Genomic DNA, 16,299 nt, shown 5'->3' with positions numbered 1-16,299 from the left:
TTCTGGCGCCGTTGCCGGGGAGCATAGCTCTATTCTTTGAGTCACTTGGGATTTATATCTGCTGGACACTATGAAGAACTTGAGAGATCCAAAAACCAAGATCTATCCCTCAACTACGAGGGGAGGTAAGGAACTGCCATCTAGCTCTACACTTGATTCACCTTCTGTTATGTGTAAGTTTGAGACACCTACATCTGCTTCTGCTATTCGTTCTGATATGTCGCACGTTATTGATGATGCCACTTTTGCTATGAATGATACTTATGATGAAACTGCTTCTATGCCTGATACTACTGTGCCCCTTAGTGAATTTCTTGATGAACAAATTGCTAGGGCTAGAGAAAAATAAATTATTGAATCTGAATACGATGATGATAGTGATGATGAAGATATGCCAGTTATTCCTGAGGGTTATCTTTTTGATATGGAATCTTCTGCTGCTATTTTTGCTTGCAAAGATAGATATTAGCTTAAGAGGTTATTAATTAAATGGAACAAAGAATCACTTAGAGATAGAATGAAACCCGGCCCTGCTTTTGCTACTTCACCTATATGTGTTCCTGATAAAGATTATGAATTCTCTGTTGATCCTGATATAATTACTTTGGTTGAATCTGATCCGTTTTATGGCTATGAATCTGAAACTGTTGTGGTACATCTTACTAAGTTAAATGATATAGCTGCCCTATTCACTAATGATGAGAGATCGTGTTACCTCTATATACTCAAAATATTTCCGTTCTCATTAAAGGGTGATGCTAAGATATGGTTTAATTCTCTTGATCCTGGTTGTGTGCGTAGTCCCCAGGATATGATTTATTACTTCTCTAGTAAATATTTCCCTGCTCATAAGAAACAAGCAAGATGACTTCAATGCTTATTTCGGTAGACAATTAAAAGAAAATGCTTATATGATTAGACACTTGGGTGATTATATGGCTGATATTAAAGGTGAACTTAACCTTGTTAGCAAACATGCTTCTATGGTTACCACTCAAGTAGAATAAGTACTTAAGGCTCAAAAAGAAGTGCTTGATGAAATGAATAGAAAGAAAAATGATTATGCTGTTAGAGTGGCTACTAGAACTGGTAGAATGACTCAGGAACCTTTGTATCCTGAAGGCCACCCTAAGAGAATCGAGCAAGATTCTCAAAGAAATAATATTGATGTTCCTAGTTCTTCTAAAAAGAAGAAGAAGAAAAATGATAGAACTGTGCAAACTTCTAGTGAACCTATTGCTGAACCACCTGATAATCCAAATGGTATATCTATGTCTGATGCTGAAACACAATCTGGTAATGAACATGAACCTAATAAAAATATTAATGATGATGTTCATGATGATGCTCAACCTAGTAATGATAATGATGTGGAAATTGAACCTGCTGTTGATCTTGATAACCCACAATCAAAGAATCAACGTTACGATAAAAGAGACTTTGTTGCTAGGAAACATGATAAAGAAAGGGAACCTTGGGTTCAGAAACCCATGCCTTTTCCTCCGAAACCATCCAAGAAAAAGGATGATGAGGATTTTGAGCGCTTTGCTGAAATGATTAGGCCTATCTTTTTGCGTATGCGATTAACTGATGTGCTCGAAACAAATCCTTATGCTAAATATATGAAGGATATCATTACTAATAAAAGAAAGATACCGAAAGCTGAGATTTCCACCATGCTTGCTAATTACACTTTTAAGGGTGGAATACCAAAGAAACTTGGAGACCCCGGAGTACCTACTATACCTTGCTCCATTAAAAGAAATTATATTAAAACTGCTTTATGTGATCTTGGAGCCGGTGTTAATGTTATGCCTCTCTCTTTATATCGTAGACTTGACTTGAATAAGCTGACACCTACTGAAATATCTTTGCAAATGGCTGATAAATCAACTGCTATACCTGTCAGTATGTGTGAGGATGTGCCTGTTGTGGTGGCGAACGTTACTATTTTAACGGACTTTGTTATACTTGATATTCCCGAGGATGATAGTATGTCTATTATTCTTGGAAGACCTTTTCTTAATACTGCAGGGGATGTTATTGATTGCAACAAAGGCAATGTCACTTTTCATGTTAATGGTAATGAGCATACGGTACAGTTTCCGAGGAAACAACCTCAAGTTCATAGTATCACCTCTATTGGAAAAATTCCATCGATTATATTTGGAGGTTTTGAATTTCCTCTTCATACTGTCAAGAAGAAATATGATATTCTTATTATTGGGGATGTGCATATCCCCGTTGAGGTAACTTAGTGTTATTCGAAATTTCTCCGGTTCCATGATTATCGAAATGAGTTTGTTAACAAGACTTGATCAACCTTGTTAGTGGATTCTTTTTGATGAGCATGAGATGGATGAAACTAGAAGCACAAACTTCTGTACCCCACTTTTATTTTATGTTAATTAGCAAAAATAAAGTAAAAATAGTATTTTCAGTCTGTTTCCTGACTTATCCGTGCAATATAAAAATATCCCGAAAATAAAAGTCCTCAGAATGACATGCCAATTTAATATGATTTTTTCGGGAATATTTGAGGATTTACTGTGCAAAAATTACCGCGGGAGGAGCTGCCACCTGGCCACGAGGGTGGTGGGCGCCCCCCCTAAGGGCACGCCCCCTACCTCGTGGGCCCACGGTGGCCCTCCTCCACTTATCTCAGCACCCATCTTCTTCCTCTATCTCACACAAACCCGAAAAACCAACTCAAGCACGAATTCCAGCCACTTTTGCTGCTATTTTCGATCTCCTTGCTCAAAGTACCTCTCGCAAAACTGCTTGGGGAGATTGTTCCTTGGTATGTGACTCCTCCATTGGTCCAATTAGTTTTTGTTCTAGTGCTTTATTCTTTGCAAATTTGTGCTGCATAGGTGACCATGTTCTTGAGCTTGCATGTCAAATTTATATGGTTCCAAGTAGTTCTAATGCTTGATGTAGGCTCTAGGCACTTGTAGGAGTAGTTGCTATCAATTTTATTGAAGTTGGTTCACTTTATTTTGAAGTTACTAAAAATTTCAGAATTTTTCAGAAAATGATGAGAAGATTATTGAGGGGCTCATCGAGCCAAAGCTCGAAGGAAAAGGCACCGAAGCCTGAGTATAATTTGCCACGCACCATGGAGATTCGGGCGTGTGAATGGCCTTCTGATGATTTCTTGAGAGCAGCCGGTATCTATGAAGATTTTCATGAATTGGCTCACAATGCAGGCCTCACCGCTTTCCTCCACGACCAATGCGATCAGTATCTCTTACTCACAAATACCTTTGTGCAAAACTTTCATTTTCATTCTAGGAACTCACCGCCTATGGTGGAGTTTCATTTATATGATGAGCATAAGGAGATGTCACTTTATGATTTCTGTCGGATTTGTTTAGTCCCTTTTGAGGGCAAGACAGAAGAACCACATCATGATGATGTGGCTGGGTTTATTGATAATATCACTATAGGAGAAACCAGGAAGGTTTCCGATGCACGAATCACTAGCATACATTTTCCTGTTTTGCGTTACTTTGCATTATTTGCTAGTCGTTGTTTAATTGGACACGGAAATTCTGGAAACCTGAGTATCCTTGATTTAATTATTCTGCTCCAAGGTTTATACAGTGATAACACTTTTAGTTTGGGCGGTATTATTGCTAGACGGTTAAATATGAACCATACTAAGGGCCCCATCTTTGGAGGCATCTATGCCACACGCCTAGCCGCACATTTTAACATACCTATTAGGCATGCTGAGAAGGAAGAAAAGGTGCTTCCCCGTGTTTATCTAGATCATAAAAGTATGGTGGCACATGATTTTATTGTTAAGAATAGGGCATGAGAGCTTAAGTATCAATTGTTCTTTAATAAACATCATCCTGAGACTATTATCTTGCCTGCTCCTTCTTTGTTTGATTTGACTGCAGGCACGTACCTTGTTCCGTTGACGGCTATTCACGCCTACCGGAACCCTGCACCAGTCGAGGAGCCAGAACAGGAACCACAAGATGAGCCTCCACAACAATCTATTTATTCTTGGGATCCAGAGATGACTGTCAGCCAGTGGCAGTCAGAGTCTTCTTCTTCATCACAGTATGATCCCAACTATTCCTCCTCATCACAGTACGACCCCAACAACTATTATTATGGATATCCACCAGGCCAACCGTGGCCATAGACCAACTTAGGCCAAAAGCCTAAGCTTGGGGGAGTACGTATTTCTCACCGACATTACATTTATGTTCACACACACTCATTGCTAGATGTCGGTGCTCATACTTTTTCACTGTAATATCCATGCTAGTTTATTTTCCTTTTCCTGCTTTCTTCTTGTGTGTTTGTTAAACCTTAAGAAAAACCAAAAAAATTGGTAGTAGTTTATTTTTCTGCTATAGTAGTAATAATTAAAAAAGAAAACCCAAAAATATTTCCCGTTCTTCTTTTGCTTGTTGGGAGCTTTCCCGTGTAAATAGTTTTATTTCTTTTCTTTTATTTGGGGGTCAGTAGGAGAAGACCATAATTAAATTGTTGAAGTGGCTCTTATATGCATTATTGTTGATTTAACCAAGAGCCCATATTGCCTTGTCTTCTCCTGTTTATTGAATGCCCGCAGATTCCAGCTTAGTCCAATGCACGTGCACTCTTATTATTATTCACACCGTTCGGTCGTGCGAGTGAAAGGCAATTATGATGATATATGATGGGCTGACTGAGATGAGAAAAATCTGGTATGAACTCGACCTCTTTTGTTTTTGTAAATATGATGAGCCCGTCGTTCTTGATTCAGCTTATTATGAATAAACATGTTTGCAATGACAATTAGAGATCAGAGTTGCTTGTGCCATGATTGATTAGCTATGAGTTATAATGATTTACCTTGTATGCCAACATGCTATTGAGATGATTATGATGTGGTATGACAGGGTGGTATCCTCTTTTGAATGATTTAAGTGACTTGACTTGGCACATGTTCACGCATGTAGTTGAAACAAAATCAACATAGCCTTCACGATATTTATGTTCATGGTGGATTATATCCTACTCATGCTTGCATCCAATGTTTATCAATTTTAATGCATGTACATGGTTGTTGTCGCTCTCTAGTTGGTCGCTTCCCAGCCTTTTGCTAGCCTTCACCTGTACTAAGCGGGAATACTGCTTGTGCATCCAATCCCTTAAACCCCAAAGTTATTCCAGATGAGTCCACCATACCTTCCTATATGCGGTATCTACCTGCCGTTCCAAGTAAATTTGTATGTGCCAAACTCTAAATCTTCAAATAAACATTCTGTTTTGTATGCTCGAATAGCTCATGTATCAACAAAGGTTATCTTCCGTGTTAGGCGGGTTATTCTCAAGAGGAGTGGACTCCGCTCCTCACTCACGAGAAAATGGCTGGTCACCGGGATGCCCAGTCCCATGCTTTATGCAAACTAAATCAAAATTAATGTTGGGGAACGTAGCATAAATTCAAAATTTTCCTACGTGTCACCAAGATCTATCTATGGAGTAATCTAGCAACGAGGGAGGAGTGGATCTACATACCCTTGTAGATCGTGCGTGGAAGCGTTCAAGAGAACGGGGTTGATGGAGTCGTACTCATCGTGATCCAAATCACCGATGATCCTAGCGCCGAACGGACGGCACCTCTGCATTCAACACACGTACGGAGCAGCAACATCTCCTCCTTCTTGATCCAGCAAGGGGGGAGGAGAGGTTGATGGAGATCCAGCAGCACGACGGCGTGGTGGTGGAAGTAGCGGGATTCCAACAGGGCTTCGCCAAGCGCTGCGAGAGGAGGGAGATGTGTCGTGGGAGGGAGAGGGAGGCCCCAGGGCTTAGGTTGAGAGGCCCTCCTTCCCCCACTATATATAGGGAGCCTAGGGGGGGGCGCCGGCCCTAGGAGATCCAATCTCCTAGGGGGTGGCGGCCAAGGGAGGAATCCCTCCTCCCCAAGGCACCTAGGAGGTGCCTTCCCCCTTTGGGACTCTTCCCTTCCTTATCTCTTGGTGCATGGGCCTTTTGGGGCTGGTGCCCTTGGCCCATATAAGCCAAGGCGCACCCCCTACATCCCATGTGGCCCCCCAGGGCAGGTGGCCCCACCCGGTGGACCCACGGGACCCTTCCGGTGGTCCCGGTACAATACCGGTGACCCCGAAACTTGTCCCGATGGCCGAAATAGCACTTCCTATATATAATTCTTTACCTCCGGACCATTCCGGAACTCCTCGTGACGTCCGGGATCTCATCCGGGACTCCGAACAACTTTTGGGTTACCGCATACTGTAAGTGCATCTAGTGCCATCCCTAGTTGGTTTTGGAGTATTGACGACAAACCTAGTTGAGGGACTAACGTGTTTGTGAGAATTGCAGGAAAACACAGGTAGAAGTCCCTCATTGATTCGGTTTTATTACCAGAGATGACCCCTAAAAATGTATGAAGACATTGAAGACAATGGTGGTTTATGAAGATATTCATATTGAAGACAATGACATGAGAAGACTCCCTATGAAGCTTATGGAACTCGAAGACTTAGATCCTTCGTAGTTTTATTTCATTTATGTAGTGTCATAGGAATCACCGTACTGTTAAGTGGGGTCCAAAAGAACCAGTCAGAATGACTGTAGTGATGCCAAATTCAAATCCTATGTCTTCGAGCGAAGACTTTGAGAGAAAATCTTGTCCAGAGCCAGACAAGTCAGCTTTACTTGTAGCCCAAGTAAAGTTGCCGTGTGAGTTCAAAATTCGACCGTTGGTACACGTGTCAGTTCCTTAGTGACCCAGGGTCATTTTGGACAGATCAGGTCGGGTTGCCAAGTGGCTATAAATAGTCCACCCCCACAACCATAAACGGTTGGCTGCTCAGATTTCAGTGCACGGCTTTTGTCGTTTGAAAGCAACCCACCTCGAAGCCTTTGAAAGAAAAATTCCCAGTGAGGAGAAAAGCCCTAACCACCCAGAGCCAGAGTAAATTGGGCATCACTTAAGTCTTCGTGTCTGTGTGATTTGAAGACTTATTACACTTGAGGACTGTGCATCCTCCAGACGGTTAGGCGTCGCGTTCTGAGCATCCAAGAGAAATTGTGGATTGCCAGTGAACGAAGTCTGTGAAGGTTTGGGAGTCTACCTTGAAGACTTACCTGAGTGATTGGGCGAGGTCTGTGTGACCTTAGCTCAAGGAGAAAACGGTGAGGACTGGGTGTCTTGGACTAAGTGTCCTTGACTGGGTGTCCGGGACTGTGTGTCCTTTGGTTTAAATACCTAGCCGCTCCAACCAGACGTACAGTTGTCACAGCAACTAGAACTGGTCCAACAAATCATTGTCTTCAACGTGTCACTGGTTTCATCTTCACTTCCTTTCACTTACAGTTATTCATTGTGAAGCCATTGCATGCTTGCTTTATCTTTTGTCTTCACAACATGAATGTATGATCTGTTCGGCTTCATAACTTCTTCCTACCTGATCCTTATTACACTGAAGCTGTTTGTCATTGCGCTTTCACTCTATTGAATACATGACCATGGCTGGCCTAGTGTAATCTAACTTCCGCTGCATAGTAATAGACATGATCTTCACTCTTTGTCTTCACAACTCTCAGTTTTGAAGACTTTCATAAAATATCGCCTATTCACCCCCCCTCTAGTCGATATAACGCACTTTCAATTGGTATCAGAGCAAGGTGCTCCCTTGTTCTGTGTGATTCGGTTTAACCACCTGGAGTTTTAGCTATGTCGACTGCAGGGATAATCAAAGTCTCCGCTGCGTGCCCCGTCTTCGATGGAACTGAATATCCCTACTGGAAGAATAAGATGCGCATGCATCTTGAAGCCATTGACGTCGACCTATGGTATGTCGTCGAGAACGGCGTTCCCAAGGCTGGAGAAGGTGTCACTGCTGCTGATGTCAAGAAGTTCACTCAACTGGACTCTACTGCCAAAAATATCATCTGTGGTCATCTGACAAAAGGACAGTATGGCCGTGTGAGTGCCTTGAAGACATCCAAGCTGGTCTGGGACTGGCTCTCCAAGGTCAATGAAGGCGTATCAACCCAGAGAGATCAAAGAATCAGTGTTCTTCGCAACCTCTTCAACCGCTTCAAGCGAAATGACAATGAGAATGTCCAGCACACTTTGATCGCTCACTGACATCACAAATGAGCTTCAAGCCCTCGGCGCTACTGAGATCACCAAACATGAAATCGTCAAGACGCTGCTGAGATCACTTGATAGTTCGTTTGACATTCTGGCCCTGATGATTCAAGAACGTCCTGATTTCAAGACACTCGATCCGTCTGACATACTTGAGAGGCTCAACACACATGAGTTTCAGCTTTCTGAGAAAAGAGATATCTACGGTCCAAACTATGGGCGAACTCGTGCCTTGAAGGCAAAAGCTGTCTCCTCATCTGAAGAAGAATCTGACTGCAGTTCTGATGATCCTGAAGACATTGGAAGAGAACTTGCAATGCTAGTGAAGAAGTTCCAAAAATTCACCAAGAAGAAAGGCTTCAGAAAATCTTCACGATCAAGCTCAAGGAATGATGAAGCTTCTGCTCATGACTACAAGAAGAAAACATGTCACAAGTGCAAGAAAACTGGCCACTTCATCTCTGAGTGTCACAGTGGGACAATGAGAACAGAAGAAGAAGAGCAAGGAATATGATTTGACGACAAGAAGAAGAGAAATACTCAAAGTCTTCTTCCAAGTCTTCTCAAAGTCTTCATCACACAAGAAGAGCTCATCTGGCAAGGCGCGTGCGTTTGTAGGCAAGGAGATGGATTCAGAGGAGGAATCCGCATCTGAGGAGGCAGAGGTGGAATCTGAGGAGGAGTCTGATTCTGGCATTGCGAGTCTGGCTACAGCATACGTCGCCAAGTCCATCTTCAACACTGAAGACAATAATTTGCATCACCGACACCGACGCAAATGACAAGAACGTCCCTCCTACTGCTTCATGGCACGCGGTGCCAAGGTAAACACACGCACTACTCACTATCAAACATCCAGTGACGATGATCTGATTGTGATTCCAAACCTAGCTACAAAACACTTGCTAAAATTGCAACTGAACAACAGAAAGCTATGGAACACATTCAAAAACTGTTAGACAAGAAGCGATGATCTGTTGGGTGCTGAAATGACTCGATCTGAATCCTTAATTGAAGACATAAAAAACCTTCACGTTAAGTATCAGGAACTTGAAGATCGTCATGATACTCTCTCAACAACTCATGAAAAGCTTTCCTATGATTATCTTCAAAGGAAGCAAGAACTTGAGAAATTGAGAGCGGGCTCATGAAGATCTTCAAAAGGAAAACGAGTCACTTCGCGGAACAGATCAGTTCGCTCAGGAAGGATTTGAACCACCATGTCTTAAATGCATTGAGCGTGAAACTGCTTCTGTTGCTGGATGTTCCACTGCTACTACTGTTCCAATATCTTCAACTGTTGATGTGGCTAACCCCTCTGCTGAGGATACCACTGCTATTGCTGATGAGAATGCTAGGTTGAAGACATTGCTTGAAACAGGGATGTACAAAAGTCTGAAAGGGCATCAGACATTATGTGATGTCCTTAAGAAGCAGATTCTGAACCGAAACCCTAGGAAAGAGGGTGTTGGGTTCGTGAGGAAAATAATGCAGATGGCTCTTACTGGAAACCTGAGCAGTACCAAAACCACATGGGTTGCTGCAAAGGAATTTCAGCAGATCCATCCAATTTATCTGGCTTCACTTGTGCTAACCCAATTATCATTGATGAATCCTTTGATGCAAACTATAAACTGTTTAAGAATCAGAATGGTGAAGTGTTTGCCAGGTACATTGGTACTAACTGCAGGAATGGACCGCCTATGAAGAAGATCTGGGTTCCGAAAACATGTCTGGAAAATCTTCCTGTGAATGTCTTCATGACACCTCACTTGAAGAAGACAAACCTCGGTCCAAAGGCTTCATACAGACAGAGGACTCACCTGAGTCACACTAACGCAAATGTTTTGCAGGGAAACCACACTCAGGCATATGAATATGAGAGCGGTTCATCGAACCGTCATGTTCATATGACAAAAAATTATTCTGCTTATGCCTATGAGTATTATTGTCCCCCTGCTAGACTGTTTGCTAAGGCTTCAAAGCCAAAATTCTCAGATGCTGCACTTAGACTCATAGCTTCTAAGCCACCCTTGAAGATGTGGGTGGTTAAGAAAGCTTAACTCTCTTTTGCAGGGAAAGGTCTCCAGCACAAAAACAAAATCTTCTGATGCTATTGCTGGGGACCATAAAAATCTTGTGGGGCGCAAGATAAACTGCCCAAATGGCATCATTATGTACTTCGTTCCTGAATCGCATGCTACTCTCCCCATTAGTCCTAATCTGGATCTAAGTTTTCATAACCCACTGGTTCGTCAAATGTTTATGCTTCACAACACTCTTCGTGAAGCCTATCCCCCTAACTGCACTGTAGGGTACGACACCAGCGACTTCAAAGTCTTCAGAATGGATTATTGACAGTGGGTGTACAAATCACATGACTGGCAGAAGAAGCCTTCTTATGGACTCAACTTTACGTCCATCCGACAAGAGCCACATCATTCGCTGACACTGGTAAAAGTAAGGTATTGGGTCTAGGTAGAGTTGCAATCTCAAAGGATCAACACATGGATAAAGTCATGCTTGTTGAATCCCTTGGCTTCAACTTAATGTCTGTCTCAATGCTTTGCGATTTGAACATGTCGTAATGTTTGGAAAATATCGTTGCCTGGTACTAATGGAATCTGACAAGTCTCTAGTGTTTGAAGGGTATAGGAAAGATGATTTGTACGTGGTAGATTTCTCAGCAGGCACAACTTGCAGTATGTCTTCTTGCAAAAGCTTCAGAATGCTGGCTTTGGCATCGGAGGCTTGGGCATGCTGGCATGAGGAACCTCCACACCCTTGCGAAGAAGAAGCATGTCATAGGCATCGAGGGCGTCAAGTTCAAGAAAGATCACTTATGCGGTGCCTGTGAAGCAGGGAAGATGACAAGGGCAAAACATCCTTCGAAGACAATCATGACACTACTCAACCCTTCGAACTGCTTCACATGGATCTTTTCGGTCCCACTCACTACTCAACTTTTACTACTTCTGCATGCCTCTATGGCTTCGTAATTGTTGATGATTATTTAGATATACTTGGGTGCACATAATCCTTTACAAGACTGAAGTGCAGGATGTCTTCAGACGCTTCGCAAATGAGCTATGAACAATTTTGGCGCCAAGATAAAGCACATCAGAAGTGACAATGGCACTGAATTCAAGAACACTGGCCTTGATACATATCTGGATACCTTGGGCATCACACATGAATTCTCAGCTCCATACACGCCACAGCAGAATGGCGTCGTTGAATGCAAGAACAGAACACTCATTGAGATGGCCAGAACAATGCTAGATGAATACAAGACACCAAGAAAATTCTGGACTGAAGCCATTGATACTGCATGCCATACAATTAATCGTGTTTATCTTCACAAGCTTCTGAACAAGACATCCTATGAACTCCTAACTGGCAAGAAGCCAAATGTCAGTTATTTCAGAGTATTTGGCGCAAAATGCTGGATCAAGGACCCACACCACACCTCAAAGTTTGCACCAAAAGCACATGAAGGCTTCATGCTTGGATATGGAAAGGATTCGCACTCCTACAGAGTCTTCAATATCTTCCACTACAAAGTGGTTGAAACAGTGGATGTGCGATTTGATGAAACCAATGGATCACAAAGAGAGCAATTGCCAAATGTGCTAGATGAATTTCCAGCAAATGAATCAATCAAGCTTATGGGAACTGGTTAAGTGTCCTGATCCACGGAAGCACAACATAATAGGCACCAAATGGATATACCGCAACAAGCAAGATGAGCATGGTCAAGTTGTCAGAAACAAAGCTCGTCTCGTTGCTCAAGGATATACTCAAGTAGAGGGCATTGACTTCGATGAAAATTTGCTCCTGTGGCTAGGCTTGAAGCCATACGCATACTGCTGGCCTATGCAAATCATCATAACATACTTCTCTAATCAGATGGATGTGAAAAGTGCCTTTCTCAATGGCAAGATTGAAGAAGAAGTGTATGTTGCACAACCACCTAGCTTTGAAAATCCAAAACATCCTGATATGGTATACAAGCTCAACAAGGCACTGTATGGCCTCAAACAAGCCCCTAGGGCCTGGTATGATACACTCAAGTACTTTCTGAAAAGCAAAGGCTTCATACCTGGTTCCCTGGATCCCACTCTTTTCACGAAGACATATGATGGTGAACTGTTTGTGTGCCAAATATATGTGGATGACATTATCTTCGGCTGCACCAATCAGAAGTATAGTGAAGAGTTTGGATATATGATGCAAGAGCAATATCAGATGTCCATGATGGGGGAGCTGAAGTTCTTTCTCGGTCTTAAAATACGGCAACAACGCAACGGCATCTTCATATCTCAAGAGAAATATCTTAAAGAGTGCCTGAAGAAGTTCGGTATGCAAGACTGCAAAGGCTTCACAACACCAATGCCAGCCAAGCATCATCTGGGTCCCGACGACAATGGTAAAGAGTTCGATCAAAAGGTATACCGCTCCATGATTGGATCTTTGCTTTATTTATGTGCATCTAGGCCAGATATCATGCTTAGTGTTTGCATGTGTGCTCGATTTCAAGCGACACCAAAGGAGTCGCATCACTTAGCTGTGAAGCGAATTCTTCGATATTTGGCTCACACCCCAACTCTAGGATTATGGTATCCAAAGGGCTCAGAGTTTGATTTAGTTGGATTTTTGGATGCTGATTATGCTGGTGACAAAGTTGATCGCAAGTCTACATCAGGCACATGTCACTTTCTGGGACGATCACTTGTATGTTGGTCTTCAAAGAAGCAGAACTGTGTATCACTCTCCACTGCTGAATCTGAATACATTGCTGCTGGATCTTGCTGCGCTCAGCTTCTGTGGATGAAGCAAACACTCAAGGATTATGGCATTCATCTGAAGCAAGTGCCACTTTACTGCGACAACGAAAGCGCCATCAAGATTGCCAACAACCCAGTTCAGCACTCGAAGACAAAGCACATTGAAATTCGTCATCACTTTCTTAGAGATCATGTTGTGAAGGAAGACATTGATATCATACACGTCAACACTGAAGAGCAATTGGCAGATATCTTCACAAAGCCCTTGGATGAGAAGAGATTTTGCAAGTTACAGTGTGAGCTAAATATCTTGGAATCCTCAAATGTCCTGTGATCAGGCACACATCCTAACACTTAAGCATATTGATGACTTAGATGTGCAACACACGAAGTAGCGTATATCTTCAGACAATGAAGACATACATTCTAAGTGTGAATACATTAATGTGGAATTTGACTTCGGAGCGCCACGATAATTGTGCGCCGTGTCTGGGTCTAATACTTCCTATACGGTGGGTAACGCCACCACCAAAAGTTCCATTTTGAAGTGTTTCTCTCATGGCGTTACCTCTCAATGTCTTCACAATTGGTTTGGTTTCATTCTCAATATGTCTTCATGATTATCTTCTCTGCGTTGATTATATGGATATATATATATGTACTGATGTTCTGTCCTCTACAGCATTCACTTATAGCTATGTCTTCTTGGTTGAATCTTTTGAACTAAGTGAATGTGATCGGACCCTAACCTATCTATGCTTTCTATTTCAAACTATATCTCTCCAAGTCATATGCATTCTGTTGTAACTGTCAAATGTCTTCACTGTGTCCTCGTCAGCTGAAGACATAGTGACAACCATGAAAGTCCGTTTTTAATGCTCATTCCTCCACATAAGATCCGGAGAAGCAGGAACGACCACCCGAAAATTTAGGCGTGCATGGGACGTGGAACAAATCCCAATCGTCCTCTAACTGGCCACGCGTGCCTCAAATGCGAACCGCCAGGGGTACCTGCGTAATAGCGCAGTGCCGCCTCTATCCCTATAAATATACTATTCACTGCGGTCATTATCTCCTTCTTCCACCCTCGCACGAACCCTAGCGCCACCGCTAGCACTCGACGACGCCGGCGACGAAGCGCTTCACTGCCGCAACCTCTCCGACGCCGTTTTCACGCCGACAGCGGACATCGCTCTCTCCGCCGTCGCCGTAGGTGTCTTCCGTCGCCAAGTTAGGGCACGGAGGATCGAACTGCTCGGCCTCAACTCTCACTTCGTCTAGCAGTTCCAAGTGTGGTAAATAAAACCTCTTTTTACAGCCTCTTTTGATCCCATAGTTCAGTCACTTTCTGCCATAAGGAGTTTCTCTTCACATCAGTTAGTTATCTCGCTACATCTCATGACATGCCTAGTATATTCACTTGTGCTTCATAAGGTAGTTAGATTCCTCACTTGTACTGATCTGTGGGTTCGTACAAATCTGGAACCAACTTCTTATCTGTGAGTGAATGTCTTCGCACAATGAGGTCTATGTCTTCTAAACCGATTTATCTTCAAAATCTTCTGAGAATGCATATGACCTCTTCCCCTTCCCTCGCACCTTAATGCTGTCACAGGTACATGTCCGTGGGAGAATCCTTTGGTTCTCATAGTCTGCATTCATTTGCAGAGTACTTGCAGCATCACATCAACTCTCCTGAAGCCAGTTCTTGCAAAAGGAAGCCTTTGAACATCTTGAAGCCTTCCAAGTTATTCATGGCTTCAGAAACAGCAGCAAGGAAGGGAGGCAGACAGCGACGTGGTGAAACGTCCAAAGATCTGCCTGATGAATTGGCAGAGATGTACAAAACTGATCCTGAAGAAAGCTATGGTCAGCGCAAGACACGAATCCAATGGATTCGAAGATATTGGGCAGAGCAATGGTTCCACTACCGCTTCGTCACTCAGGAATATGCGGAGAAGTGCGCCATCAAAAGACCGTGGGGAGACGTACTATACAAAAATCTTGTACCCAGGTCCAGAGTCGAAGCCATTGCTCAAGGCTTCTATCCATGCATGGTGAGAGGACCACAGCCAGCTGAGGCACATCCGTCATCACTTCTCTGGTGCCGCAATGATAATCTCTTCAAGCGCAACTTTCAGTTTGCACAACAGTCAACGAAGATAAACAAGAAGAAATTTGGGCTTGACTTCAACCCTGGTCCCTCCTCACCAAGGGCAGATGGCACATGCAACGCCGATCCCAATATCATCGGGCCGTATGCCAATCTTGCAGGCCTCATCACTCGCATCCAAGTCCAAGGGACTGCTGTGAATGACCCTCCAGCAGATACTGAGTCAGATGACGCCCCTGCTGCTCCGAAGCCAAATCAGAAGAAGCCAAAAGCTCCAAAAGCTTCAAAGCCAGCCGCTTCTCCCAAGATCGCAAGAGTGAAGCCTTTAGCAACTGCACCTCCTGAAGCCAGTGTGCAGTCAGAAGGCTTATCACGAGTGTCCAAGCCCCAAGAAGCCAAGAAGCCTCAGCCACACTCAGGCAAAGAGCTCACAGCTACTGACATTCTGCGCTGCGAAGCCATTGATCTCTCAAGCGATGAAGATCTTGGAGATGATGCTCTTGAGCAGCTCATCAAGAGCAAGGAGGAGGCTGAAATCTTCAACAATCTGCCTCTGTTTGATGTCGCCATCATCCACAACTTCATCGATGAATGGTTTGACACACCAGACATAAGCTTCAATGATCTGCAGCTACCCATAGGCCTCAGCGTTGCCTTTCAAGGTGCAATTGCTTCAGAACTTGCAATAGCCCAGTGAATTGTAGAACTGAAGCAGAAAATTGATCATGAAAAGGATCAGTTCAAGAAGCACGTGGCCAAGCTCAGTGTGCAAGAAGTGAAAAACTTCAAGATCATGTTGCACGAGCTGAAAGAGAACTTCCTGAAGACGCGTGCCGAAGCTCAAGGCTCGCGAGAACGCATGAAGACTTTGGCTGATCGCTGCGTGCAAGCCTACAATGAGGCAGAAAAGCGCAAGGCACTTGGGCGTCCCGGCATTGACCCCAGGATGGCCGCGAAGAAGAAAAAGAAGGCGGCTGTGCCCGAACCTGAAGCGCCAAGGTCAGAAACTGCTCCAATTGTCTTCCCCGCTGCAACGACTGGCTCGAAGCCAAAGAGTCGATCAACCGCCTCATAGCACAAGAAGACACGGACTGCAGAGGCTGAAGCTAAGAAGAGAAAACATTCTGAAGCCTCTCCTTCTGAACCCATCATCAAGAAGCGCAAGACCAAGAAATCTCGGGCTGCTCCCACAGAGCCCCTAATAGTTGAACCCCTCTGCGTCCGCTATCCTGACACAGATCGTCAGTTGACTGTGCATGAACCCAACA

Source organism: Triticum urartu, chromosome 5 (assembly GCF_003073215.2).
Source record: "Triticum urartu cultivar G1812 chromosome 5, Tu2.1, whole genome shotgun sequence".
Lineage (NCBI taxonomy): Eukaryota > Viridiplantae > Streptophyta > Magnoliopsida > Poales > Poaceae > Triticum > Triticum urartu.
The sequence above is the reverse complement of the archived record's forward strand: the minus strand, read 5'-3'. Positions refer to the sequence as shown.